We start from the raw sequence: 11,509 nt of genomic DNA, 5'->3' as shown, positions 1-11,509 counted from the left end.
GACGATCAATTTCGGAACAAACAACGTTCCTATATCAAACAAAGATATGGTCATGATGATGAATTTAGGCGTAAACAACGTTCTTATATCAAAGACCGTTACGCACTTGATCCTGCATTCAGATCCAAGCAGAAGGAGAACTCAAGTTTGCTTTGGAAAGCCAAACATGATTCATCAATGAAGGCAAATGCTCATCGCACTGCAATGAAAGTACTACAAAAATACAGAGTCATTAACAGATTATGTAAAGAGAGAAACAATTGCGCAATCATGAAAGCTGTTGCGCTATTCAAAGTTCAGGTAAAAAATGGACCGACTTTTGTTTGCACAGTTTGCCACAGAGCATTATTTCCCAATCAAGTACGCCAGCTGACCAAATATAAGAAAAACAAGGACGTTGTTGCAAGTTGTCTCACACGAAGGTTTGTTCATATTTGTAATCGTGAATGTAACACATGCTGCAAAGTACCGGATGAGAGAAAAATGGAGTGGATATGTCACACCTGCCATGCACATCTCAAAGATGGTAAAATGCCAGCACTTGCTGTAACTAACCATCTCCAACTTGCAGACATTCCCACTGAACTGTGTGATCTAAATATTCTGGAAAGACATCTCGTTTCAAAATGCATTTCATTTGCCAAAATCGTCCCTCTGCCAAAGGGTCAACAACGAGCCATCCGTGGGAATGTTGTGTGTGTACCATCAGAAGTGGAAGAAACGGTCAATGTCTTGCCCAGACTAAGAAGTAGGTCTCAGGTGTTGAGAGTGAAACTGAAAAGACGACTTTGTTACAAAGGACATCAGATATTTCAAACTGTCACTTGGTCCAAGTTAATGAGTGCCCTGATAAAACTGAAACAAATTCATCCGCAGTACAGAAACATCACCATTCGCGACGATGCTGACCTTTGTGACCCGACGCTCACTGATGATGACAGCGGCTCTGATGAAGACGAAATGAACGAGAGTGACTACAATGAGGAAGACCTCGAGGCAATCCACGCATTTGAGAGGGATGCTCTCTGTGAATTGAACAGTGACTCACAGAACGATGCACGTGGTAATGTGCAGCAACAACAGTGTGCTGAAAATGTGGAAGAAGGTGATGCACCAAATGGTGGGGTTATCCTGGAGTCATGTCTCCAACCAAATGATGTGTCAGAGGAAATTATGAGTTTTACTCAAGGCATTTACTGTGTGGCTCCTGCAGAAAGAAATAACCCCGTAAGCTTTTTCAGGACTCCCAAACTTGAGGCCATGGCATTTCCAGTGCAATTTCCAACTGGACAAAACACCCTCGATGAAGAGAGACAAATAAAAGTCACACCAAGCAAATATTTCAAAACACGTCTGTGTTGTGTGGATGAACGTTTTGCTCGTGATACAAACTACTTGTTCTTTGCTCAGTTTGTGACTGAAATTTACCTGGCAACATCAAGCATGAGAATCCAGCTACGCAAAGGTAAACCTTTTACCAGGGATGGTCGGAGGATAAACAATGCTATGCTGCAGGACAAACGTGAAGTTGAAAAACTGGTGCGCAGCAAGGATGCAGTCCGTTTCATGACGCCCCTGAGAGGCACGCCAGCCTATTGGGAAAGAACCACCAAAGATCTTTTTGCAATGATCCGACAGCTGGGTACACCCACATTCTTTTGCACATTTTCTGCTGCCGAAATGCGTTGGGAAGAGGTTATCACTGCCATTAAAGCGCAACAAGGTGAGGTGGTGAATTTTGCTGAACTTGACTGGGCCACGAAGTGTGAAATTCTGCGCAGCAATCCTGTGACGACAATGCGCATGTTTGACAAACGTGTGGAAGCTCTGTTCAGAGATTTGATCCTCTCTCCGGCACGACCGATTGGTGAAGTCGTCGACTACTTTTACCGATTGGAGTTTCAGCACAGAGGAAGTCCTCACATTCATTGCCTCATATGGGTTAAAGATGCCCCTGTATTTGAGGAAGCCTCAGAAGGAGCCATCTGCGATTTTGTGTCCCGCTACATCTCGGCTCAGCTGCCGGACCCAGAAAAGGAACCCGAGTTGTATAAAAAAGTCACAGAAGTTCAGATGCACAGCAAAGGTCACACCAAAACGTGCGTCAAACACCAAGGTGCAAACTGCCGATTTGGTTTTCCCAGACCACCGTGCGAAACCACAATGATCATCACACCTGTAGCCTGTGAAAATCAAGATCAACACAAGGAGAAGCAGGTGGTGGCAAATGACAAGCTTGTTCGTGTGCAGCGTTTGCTGAATGAACCCGAAACCTCATCCCTGACTTTGCCGCAGCTTTTGGCTAAATGCGAGCTCACTGACGCCGAGTACGTGGAATGTTTGTACATGACCGCCTCAAAGAGTTCTGTTGTGCTCAAGCGAGATCCAAAAGACTGCTGGGTGAACAACTACAACCGCCATTTGCTTCTTGCCTGGGATGCCAACTTGGACATCCAGTACATTCTGAATGCCTTTTCGTGCATCTCGTACATCTGCAGCTACATCAGCAAAGCTGAACACGGTCTGAGTCAATACCTGAAGTCTGTTATTGAAAACTCACGCGATGAAAATGTCAATGAGAGCGATGAAATGAAACAAATCATGCAAGCGTACTCAAAGAAAAGAGAAGTGAGTGCTCAGGAGTGTGCCGCACGCGCGTGCGGCTTGCATATGAAACAGTCCTCTCGCAGTGTGGTATTTGTACAAACGAGTGACAATCCGCTGAAAATGAGTTATCCTCTCTCGCTCCTTGAGGGCAAAACGCAGGAGTCTCATGAAGTGTGGATGACTGGCCTGCCAGACAAATATAAAAGCAGACCCCAAACGAAGGACTTTGAAGTGATGTGCTTGGCCGATTTTGCATCAACATGCAGAATTGTTTATGGAAAACAGGTAAAAGGCAAAAATGTTTTGCCTCTGCTGAACGACATGGGCTTTGTCCAGAAAAGAAAAGAAAAAGCTGCGGTCATCAAATACTGCAAATTCTCTGAACAAAAGAATCCAGAGGAATATTACTGCTCCTTGCTCAAGCTGTACCTGCCTCATCGTGCTAATTGCCAGTTAAAATCTGAACGCTGTCCCTCATATCAGTTGTTTCATGATCATGCCTGTGTACAGTTACCATATAACGACTCTGTGGAGCGTGTGTGCGAAATTGTCAACAGGAACAGAGAAAGGTATGAGAAGCACAGTAAAGACATTGACGATGCCATCCAAGAGGTGGAGGAGAGCGGGCTCGTCATAAACGAATGGTGCCACCTGGCTCCTGAGAGCGAGTTGCAAAGACTCGAATGCATTGAGGAAAACAACGCAAGAGATGAACCAAATGACAACGTGGAGGACAATGTCCCGGACTATAACGTAAGGTCAGAAACGTCTGAAATTTCCATTGCGACAGAAGCTGCTGCCATCGATCCCGCAGTGTTACGTGACATGTATCGGAACCTGAACCAAAAGCAAGCGTCTGTTTTCTACAAGGTCAGAGATTGGTGCATAAAACGTGTGTGTAGCTCAAAGCCCATCGAGCAGTTCTTCTACCACATCAACGGTGGCGCCGGGACCGGCAAATCGCATCTCATTAAGTGTATCCACACCGAGGCTACCAAAATACTGCAAAGACTACCACGACTGGCTGAGGAGGCCGACATTTCCAAACAGACGGTCGTTCTCGCAGCCTTCACTGGCACGGCAGCATTCAACATTTCTGGGACAACTTTGCATTGTCTGCTCAAACTGCCGAGAAGTCTCAAACCCCCGTACCACGGCCTGGGCAATAAACTGGACGAAGTCAGAGCCGAGCTGTCGATCGCCCAAATACTCATCATCGACGAGATTTCCATGGTGTCCAAAGACCTCTTTGCCTACGTGAATGCCAGGTTGATACAAATCAAAGGCATCAATTTACCTTTTGGTGGCATGTCTGTTCTTGCTGTTGGAGATTTCTTTCAGCTCCCTCCCGTGAGACAGTCCAAACCGCTATGCGTGTACGATCCCACTCGGCTGGACCACTGGCGTGACAACTTCAAAAAGATCACGCTCACCGCCATCATGAGGCAGAAAGACGATGTTGCCTTTGCCGAACTGCTGAACCGACTCCGGGTGAAAGAAAAGTCTGATGAACTTTCGGAACTGGACAGAGCTCTTCTTGCTACGAGGTACACTTCTCCAGAAATGTGTCCAAGTCATATTCTGCATGTTTTTGCCACCAATAAACAGGTAGATGGCCATAACTCTGCGATGCTGGATCTGCTTCATAAGGACATTGTACAAATTGATGCAGATGACTACAAGAAGGACAAACAAACCGGCAGAATGGCGAGGCAAACTTTCCCTGTGCAAGGCGCTAAGAGCGAGCTCCCGGACTCGATCAGAGTTGCCCTCGGTGCTCGTGTTATGCTCACGCGTAATTTTGATGTTCAAGCAGGTCTGTGCAACGGGACGTTTGGAAAAATTGTGGAATTGGTCAACTATCCGAATGAAGCCCGCGTAAAGAAAGTTGGGTTGGAACTTGATCATGTGAGTAACACAGCGCGTGCCGCTAACCGTGTGTACATTGACAGACAGGAGGAGAAGCTGAAAAAGCCTAGAGTGACGCGCCGACAGTTTCCCATCAAGCTTGCTTTTGCCTGCACGATCCACAAGGTACAAGGCATGACAACGTCAGAGGCTGCTGTTTCGCTGAAAGGCGTTTTCGAACACGGCATGGGGTACGTAGCTCTGAGTAGAGTGACCTCGCTCAGCGGTCTGCATATTCTGCATATGGACGAGAGAAGACTTCATGCAAATCCAGAAATCACTGCTGCTCTTGCTGAGATGGCAGAGGATTCTTTGGAGAGCGTCATGCCACTCCTTCACGTGATGCCGTCGGTAGATCGAGCAAATCACCTGGTTGTCGTCCATCATAACACCGAAGGGCTGTCTTGTCATGTGCAGGACATCAGGTGCCACCACGAGCTGCACTTTGCTGATGTTTTGTGCTTCACAGAGACACACCTTCAAGGATCTGTGGCTGATGGACGTGCCTGCTTGGAAGGCTTCACAATGTTTCACAGGAACCGAAGAGATTCTTACACAAACTGTCCTGACTTGGCAACGAAACTTGGTGGCGGCGTAGGTATTTGTGTCAAAAGTCACATTGCAGCCCAGGAAAAGAAATACATACAGGGTGTGACCGACATTGAATTTGTTGTGGTGAAACTTGAAGCTCCCCTCAATGTGTTGATTGCTGCCGTTTACAGGCCTCCAGGCAACAGTCTGCGCACTTTTCTGCCAAGCTTGGGAAATCTCTTGCGGTACCTTGAAGTAATGGACCATCATCAGATCTTGGTTTGTGGAGATTTTAATGAAGATATGCTATCTGCCTCATTCAAGCCCATTCTCGATTTGTTTCGCTCAACAGGTTACACGCAACTCATAACCACTGCTACCACTGACAAAAACACATTGCTTGACTTAATTTTTGTCTCTCGACCTCAGTGTGCTCTTCATTCAGGTGTCTTGCAAACGTACTACAGCTATCACAATCCTGTTTTCTGTGTTTTGGCCACTGAAAGGTAAGTCACAGCTAAATCATGTGGTTCAGCATTTGCAAAAAGGATGGAAATCAGAACGTGAACGTTGTCGTAAGTGTATAATATTAGTGGTGGGATGTGGTGGGTGATTTGTTGCCTTTAGGTGAGATGGGATCTGGGGCGAAAGTTGCTCAAAATGACAAATGAAAGAAACCTGCTGGAATAGTGGTTGGGGGTCGGTGAGGAATCACGTTGAGTTAAGGGAAGGCAGAGGCTTATTAAAATTTCAAAAAGCCTTCCCTTAACTCAACTTTTTAATTTTTAAAAAGCCTTCCCTTAACTCAACTTTTTATTTTTAAAAAGCCTTCCCTTAACTTAACGTTTTAATTTTTAAAAATGTTACTTTTATTTTTTTTAAATTTTAACTTTTAAAACTTTTACCTTTTTACATTTTTAAATTAACTTATGGTTGAGAGGAGACTTTTTAACTTTTTAAACCTTTATTTTACAATCAAATTTTAACCTTTTAAACCTTTATTTTACAATCAAATTTTAACCTTTTAAAACTTTATTTTACAATCAAATTTTAAAATTTTAAACCTTTATTTTACAATCAAATTTTAACCTTTTAAACCTTTATTTTACAATCAAATTTTAAAGATGAGTTAAGGGAAGGCCTTTTACATTTTAATTTTTTAATTGTTTTGAACTTTTATTTTGAATTTTTTTGAATGTCATAATCACCAGGCGAGAACAGAAAACAGATGAGGTAAGTTGCTCGTCATGAAACATGTTTTTTCCTTTCTTTCTAAAGAGAGTAAATGCTGCTATTTCACTCCTTTGTATTTTAACAGTTTTTATCTGGCGAAAGCAGTTCATCCCAGAATGGAGGCCAGAGGTAGGCATGACATATCACCTTATTGTAATGTAATTATAAAATTGTAACATGTTGTAATTTATAGTTAAGCTTGTGTAAGCCCTCTGTACAATCATACATTTTCAATCAACTTTGCTGGATTGTCCTTTTTTCTCCACAAAGACCTTGAGCATGCAAAAACATTCATCATGGACGAATGACTCCCAAGCAGACTCAAGGCACGCCACCCCTACAACATGGCAGCACAAGAGATGCTCAATTCCATCCCTGAAGACATCTCCAGAGATGCCTGGCTGGCAGCAGCTTGGAAGCAGGAGTGGGAGGCAGCTGGCCCCTCCCTCATGCACAGTTATGTCTGGGAACCAGGAGACGGCGCCATAGGAGGAGACGAACTACCTCGCCAGCAGTGGACCACACTGAACCGCTTAAGAACTGGTGTTGGGCGCTTCAACATGTCTAGTGGGGTCTGGCGGACAGTGCGGCATGCGAGTGCGGAGCCCTCGAGCAGACAGCCGACCACACCATCAACACCTACACCAACATATAGACCACCCTCAGAGGCCGGCCTCTTCGACCTGGGACCAGAGATGCTGGCGTGGCTCCACGACACCAAGTTGGAGCGCTGACGTTACACGAGAGAGAGAGAGAGAGAGAGAGAGAGAGAGAGAGAGAGAGAGAGAGAGAGAGAGAGAGAGAGAGAGAGAGAGAGAGAGAGAGAGACTCCCAAACCAGGGTGGCAAGAAGCAGGACTTCTCATTCCTCTGTAAGTAGCCAATTATTATTGACTATTGTTACAAAACACTCTCTTTAATTTTGAATGTCTTTTTCAACTCATGTCCTCAACCACCTCTATGTTTTTTCTTCTTCAGTTTTCTATGTTGCGTGTGGCTCCACATGCTCCATTTGTATAGACCATTTGTTTGGCCACCTTGGTACTCAGCCTTGATGAGACCTGGCCTGTCTCGCCAAAAAAATGACCGACATTTTAAGAAGATCCATGGGACCAGTGTTATTCTCCTTTTCTATTGACTCCAAGCAACAGGTAAGTAATTGTGATTCCAAATTGAATGTGTTCATATCATTCACTCAAGATGGACACAAGTTGTACATATGCTTGATTTATGACTGTATTGTAATGTGATTTTTCAAAATGAATTAATTATGATGTTATATTATAGCACAGGGAGAGCCAAGACTTTCCAAAAGACCTGTACAACGGAGGCCAGCATCATGAAACACAAACTCCCAAACCAGCACGGTAACATGAAACACAAACTCCCAAACCAGCATGGTAACACACAGGACTTCTTCTGATTCTTCTGTGAGTAACCATCAAGGAATATTTTCATGAAGCATTTTGCTCCTTTTCCTCAACACATCTTTCATGTTTTTTTTTAGTATGTTCTTGGGTCTTGCCTGTGGTTCTACACGCATCCAGAAATGCAGACAAAGAACAGCTTGGCCTTTAACAGTCGGAAGCCTCTGATTTTACTCTACTAAGCCTCAGATACAGTCTGTTTTCTGTTCTCATTCAGTCATTCATTCATTCATTCATTCATTTATTTATTTATTTATTTATTTATTTATTTATTTATTTATTTATTTATTTATTTATTTATTTATTTATTTATTTATTTATTTATTTATTCATTCATTCATTCATTCATTCATTCATTCATTCATTTATTTATTTATTTATTTATTTATTTATTTATTTATTTATTTATTATATTTTTTGCCTCAAATTATGTTTGCATTATCTTTTGTATAACAGCGTCTTCAATCATGTTGCACTTAAACTCTTAAAAAATAACACTGAAATTAACATAACATCCATCCATCCATTCATTCTCTGAACCGCTTAGTCCCCACGCGGGCCGCAGGTGTGCTGGATCCTATCCCAGCCGTCATCGGGCAGTAGGTGGGGGACGCCCTGAACCGGTTGCCAGCCAATCGCAGGGCACACAGCGATTATTATCTATTGAATCAGTAAAATACTTGATATGTTTTTATTTGTTATGTCTTCAGCGTTTTTGAAAGTTATTTATATTATTTCTTGCATTACTTCTTTGACTCAATTAAAAAACCTGTATTTTGTCCCAAAAGGCACTATTTTTTCCCTTCTCTTGTGTGTGATTTATTATATTTTGTTTCCAATATTTAAACAGCTCAGTGACCTAGTGGTAGAGTGTCCGTCCTGAGACTGGAAGGTTGTGGGTTCAAACCCTGGCCGGGTCATACCAAAGACTATAAAAATGGGACCCATTGCCTCCCTGCTTGGCACTCAGCATTAAGGGTTGGAATTGGGGGGTTAGATCACCAACTGATTCCCGAGCGCGGCACCGCTGCTGCTCACTGCTCCCCTCTCCCCCAGGGGATGGATTAAAATCACACGGGGATGGGTTAAATGCAGAGGACAAATTTCACCACACCCAGATGTGTGTGTGACCATCATTGGGACTTTAACTTTAACTTTTTTAACATGAATTTGAACACTTTCGAGTCAAGCCCAATTTATTCATACTTTTTCAGAGTTTCCGAAAGTTATTTATATTATTTCTTGTATTACTTCTTTGATTCAATTAAAAAAAAGAAAACTAATTCCTCCCAAAATCAGGAGTTTCCGGGTTAACGTAATAAATCGGTGAGCGATTGGCTAAGGCAGCGCCCAATTACGTGAGCGGTTGTCTAAGCCAGCGCCCAATTATGTGAGCGGTTGGCTAAGGCAGCGTTATGGTAGCCAATCAGAGCCGGTGCTCTGTAAACTATTGCGGTTCGGTGTTATTGTGGAAATTATTACTCGCCACTTTAAACTTTGTGAAAATTATTAAGTATTCCAATATCCTCACATTTCATTTACTAGACATTTGCGTGTACATACATTTTCTAAATTTTAGAAAAGTCGCGTACACGCAGATTTGCGCTGCTAGATAAGAGTCAACATTCAGCATCTTACAAAATACACAAATCAGACATTTATTCGTTTAAGAATACTAATTCATTATGTTCATATGCCCATGTATTTCACCACTTAGTAATTGCCAATTTATATTTGGTGAACGACAATTGGCTGCAGAGAATGACGTTCCTGACGGGTCGCAGCCAGACGGTGAGAGTGGGCCGTCATACATCAACACTTCTCAGTCTCGGTACCGGCTCCCCACAGGGCTGCGTACTGAGCCCACTGCTTTACACGCTCTACACACATGCATGCACCCCCGCCCACCGTAGCAACATCATTGTGAAATTTGCGGATGACACAACCGTGGTGGGACTCATCTCAAAGGGGGATGAGTCTGCCTACAGGGACGAAGTGGTCCGGCTATCGGAGTGGTGCGGAGAGAACAATCTGATCCTAAACACTTTTTTTTAATTATTGTATTTATTCTATTTATTTTTTTATCTCATGCGCGGATCGGTTGGCACTTTTTAAATTTCGTTGTACAGGTGACAATGACAAATAAAGATCTATTGTATTCTATTCTATTCTGGAACCGCGATCATGGTCGAAAATATGTTTTGACCATGACTGACAGCTCTCAATCGTATAATCACAATTCACATGATGTGTTTAGCAGTTATTATTTTTCTTTCTTCCGTGTGTAATTAATATCTTATTAATGTTGAATGGGGGCGGGGTTGTGCTACGTTCATAGAAATCTGAATTCACAAGGACTGTGATCGTAGTATATCATGAACAAAATCTTAAAATGCTGAAACATGTTCACTCAATCGTTTAGTCACATTTCAGACGAATTTACAGGGATATGTGTGTCTGACACTCTTTTTATCGATTGCATATCCAAATGTTGCATATCCAAATGTTGCATGTCTGTTTAGCCTGCTCTGAAATTTCCCACTACCCGCAAAGATATTGGGGCGCACACAAGTTCCCATCAGACTTTCCCAGACGTCGAAAGAGGTAAGTAGCTCGCTCAACCCAATCCGAAAATTTGATTTTCCCAAAACATTTATAAACACTTTGTAGTCTAGTGTTGTACTGTATACCATTGTGTTACTCTGTAAATTAGTATTTACTACTTTAAACTGGGTGAAAATTAAGTAACATCTTCACTTTTCCGCGTGTACATACAGGCCTTTTAAAATGTTCGTAAAAGGCCTGTACACGCGAATTCTAGTAAGAGGTCTTCAGGTCCGTTTCTTAATGTTTAATAACAATTGTACCGATTTGGTTGAAGAAGAGCTGATATTCAAGAAAAGAAACAAAATAAACCTCGCGCACGACGGCAAGTGTAAACTGAGTGTAAAATGAGTCATATGACCTTAAAAATGTATATTATTATATCTATTATACCTATGTCCTCAAAAAAATGTATCCATTAGTAAGCATCTCTCGAACAATATATTTCTTCATATGGTTTAGTTTTTGAGACAGACAGTGAATGTACATCATTCAGTAGTGCGTACTCTAAAACGAAATGAGCAAATAATCCGAGTCATATTGTATAAACTTATTTGTACAATTATAAATGGGCAATATTGTTGTATCCGTGTATTAACATTGTGATTCCGCCTTAGCAAGGCTGCAGGCTCTTTTGATCCATGCCGCATTTGGGAAAAAACCCTGGGAACTCGTGCGCGGCCAGAAAAAAAAAACGTGGCGCTGTCAATCATGCGAGTTGCGCGGCGAGATCAGTCAACTCTCAGCACCGTTTCTGGCTGCAGATGTTTATTTCACTATAACAAATAGAAAATCAAGTGCCAACATATGAGTTTCCAAAATTATGTAGGGGATGAAATTGTAGATCAAAGGAGTCAACTCTTAACATCTTCCAAAATACACAAAACTGGAAGTAGTTCATTGGAAATAATAAACAAATAAATAAATAAATAAATAAATAAACATATGATAGATAGATAGATAGATAGATAGATAGATAGATAGATAGATAGATAGATAGATAGATAGATAGATAGATAAAACCAACAAAAAAAACATTAAACAATAGCCATTTAGGGCATTAACCATAGTCCTTCTAAAAGGGTAGGGCTGCTATTTTATAACCAATTTCTGTCATCATGTAGACTAATTAAACCCTATATAAGTGCTGTAGTAATTATGTCTCTGATGAGCAGTTATTATTTTCATTTTTTTTTCAGA

The 11,509-nt window shown here is 42.0% G+C and overlaps 1 long non-coding RNA gene across 1 annotated transcript; it reads left to right on the top strand.

The window, feature by feature from the left end:
• The first annotated feature begins 6,426 nt into the window (after positions 1-6,426).
• LOC133155020 (uncharacterized) lies at positions 6,427-7,941 on the top strand. The gene is made up of 4 exons (XR_009714562.1): positions 6,427-7,150; positions 7,257-7,429; positions 7,566-7,708; positions 7,786-7,941. It is a non-coding gene; the product is annotated as an uncharacterized LOC133155020 (long non-coding RNA).
• Positions 7,942-11,509: the final 3,568 nt, after the last annotated feature.

This window comes from Syngnathus typhle, linkage group LG6, assembly GCF_033458585.1.
Source record: "Syngnathus typhle isolate RoL2023-S1 ecotype Sweden linkage group LG6, RoL_Styp_1.0, whole genome shotgun sequence".
Classification (NCBI taxonomy): domain Eukaryota; kingdom Metazoa; phylum Chordata; class Actinopteri; order Syngnathiformes; family Syngnathidae; genus Syngnathus; species Syngnathus typhle.
Note: the sequence above shows the minus strand (reverse complement) of the source record. Positions and strands in the feature narration are given on the sequence as shown.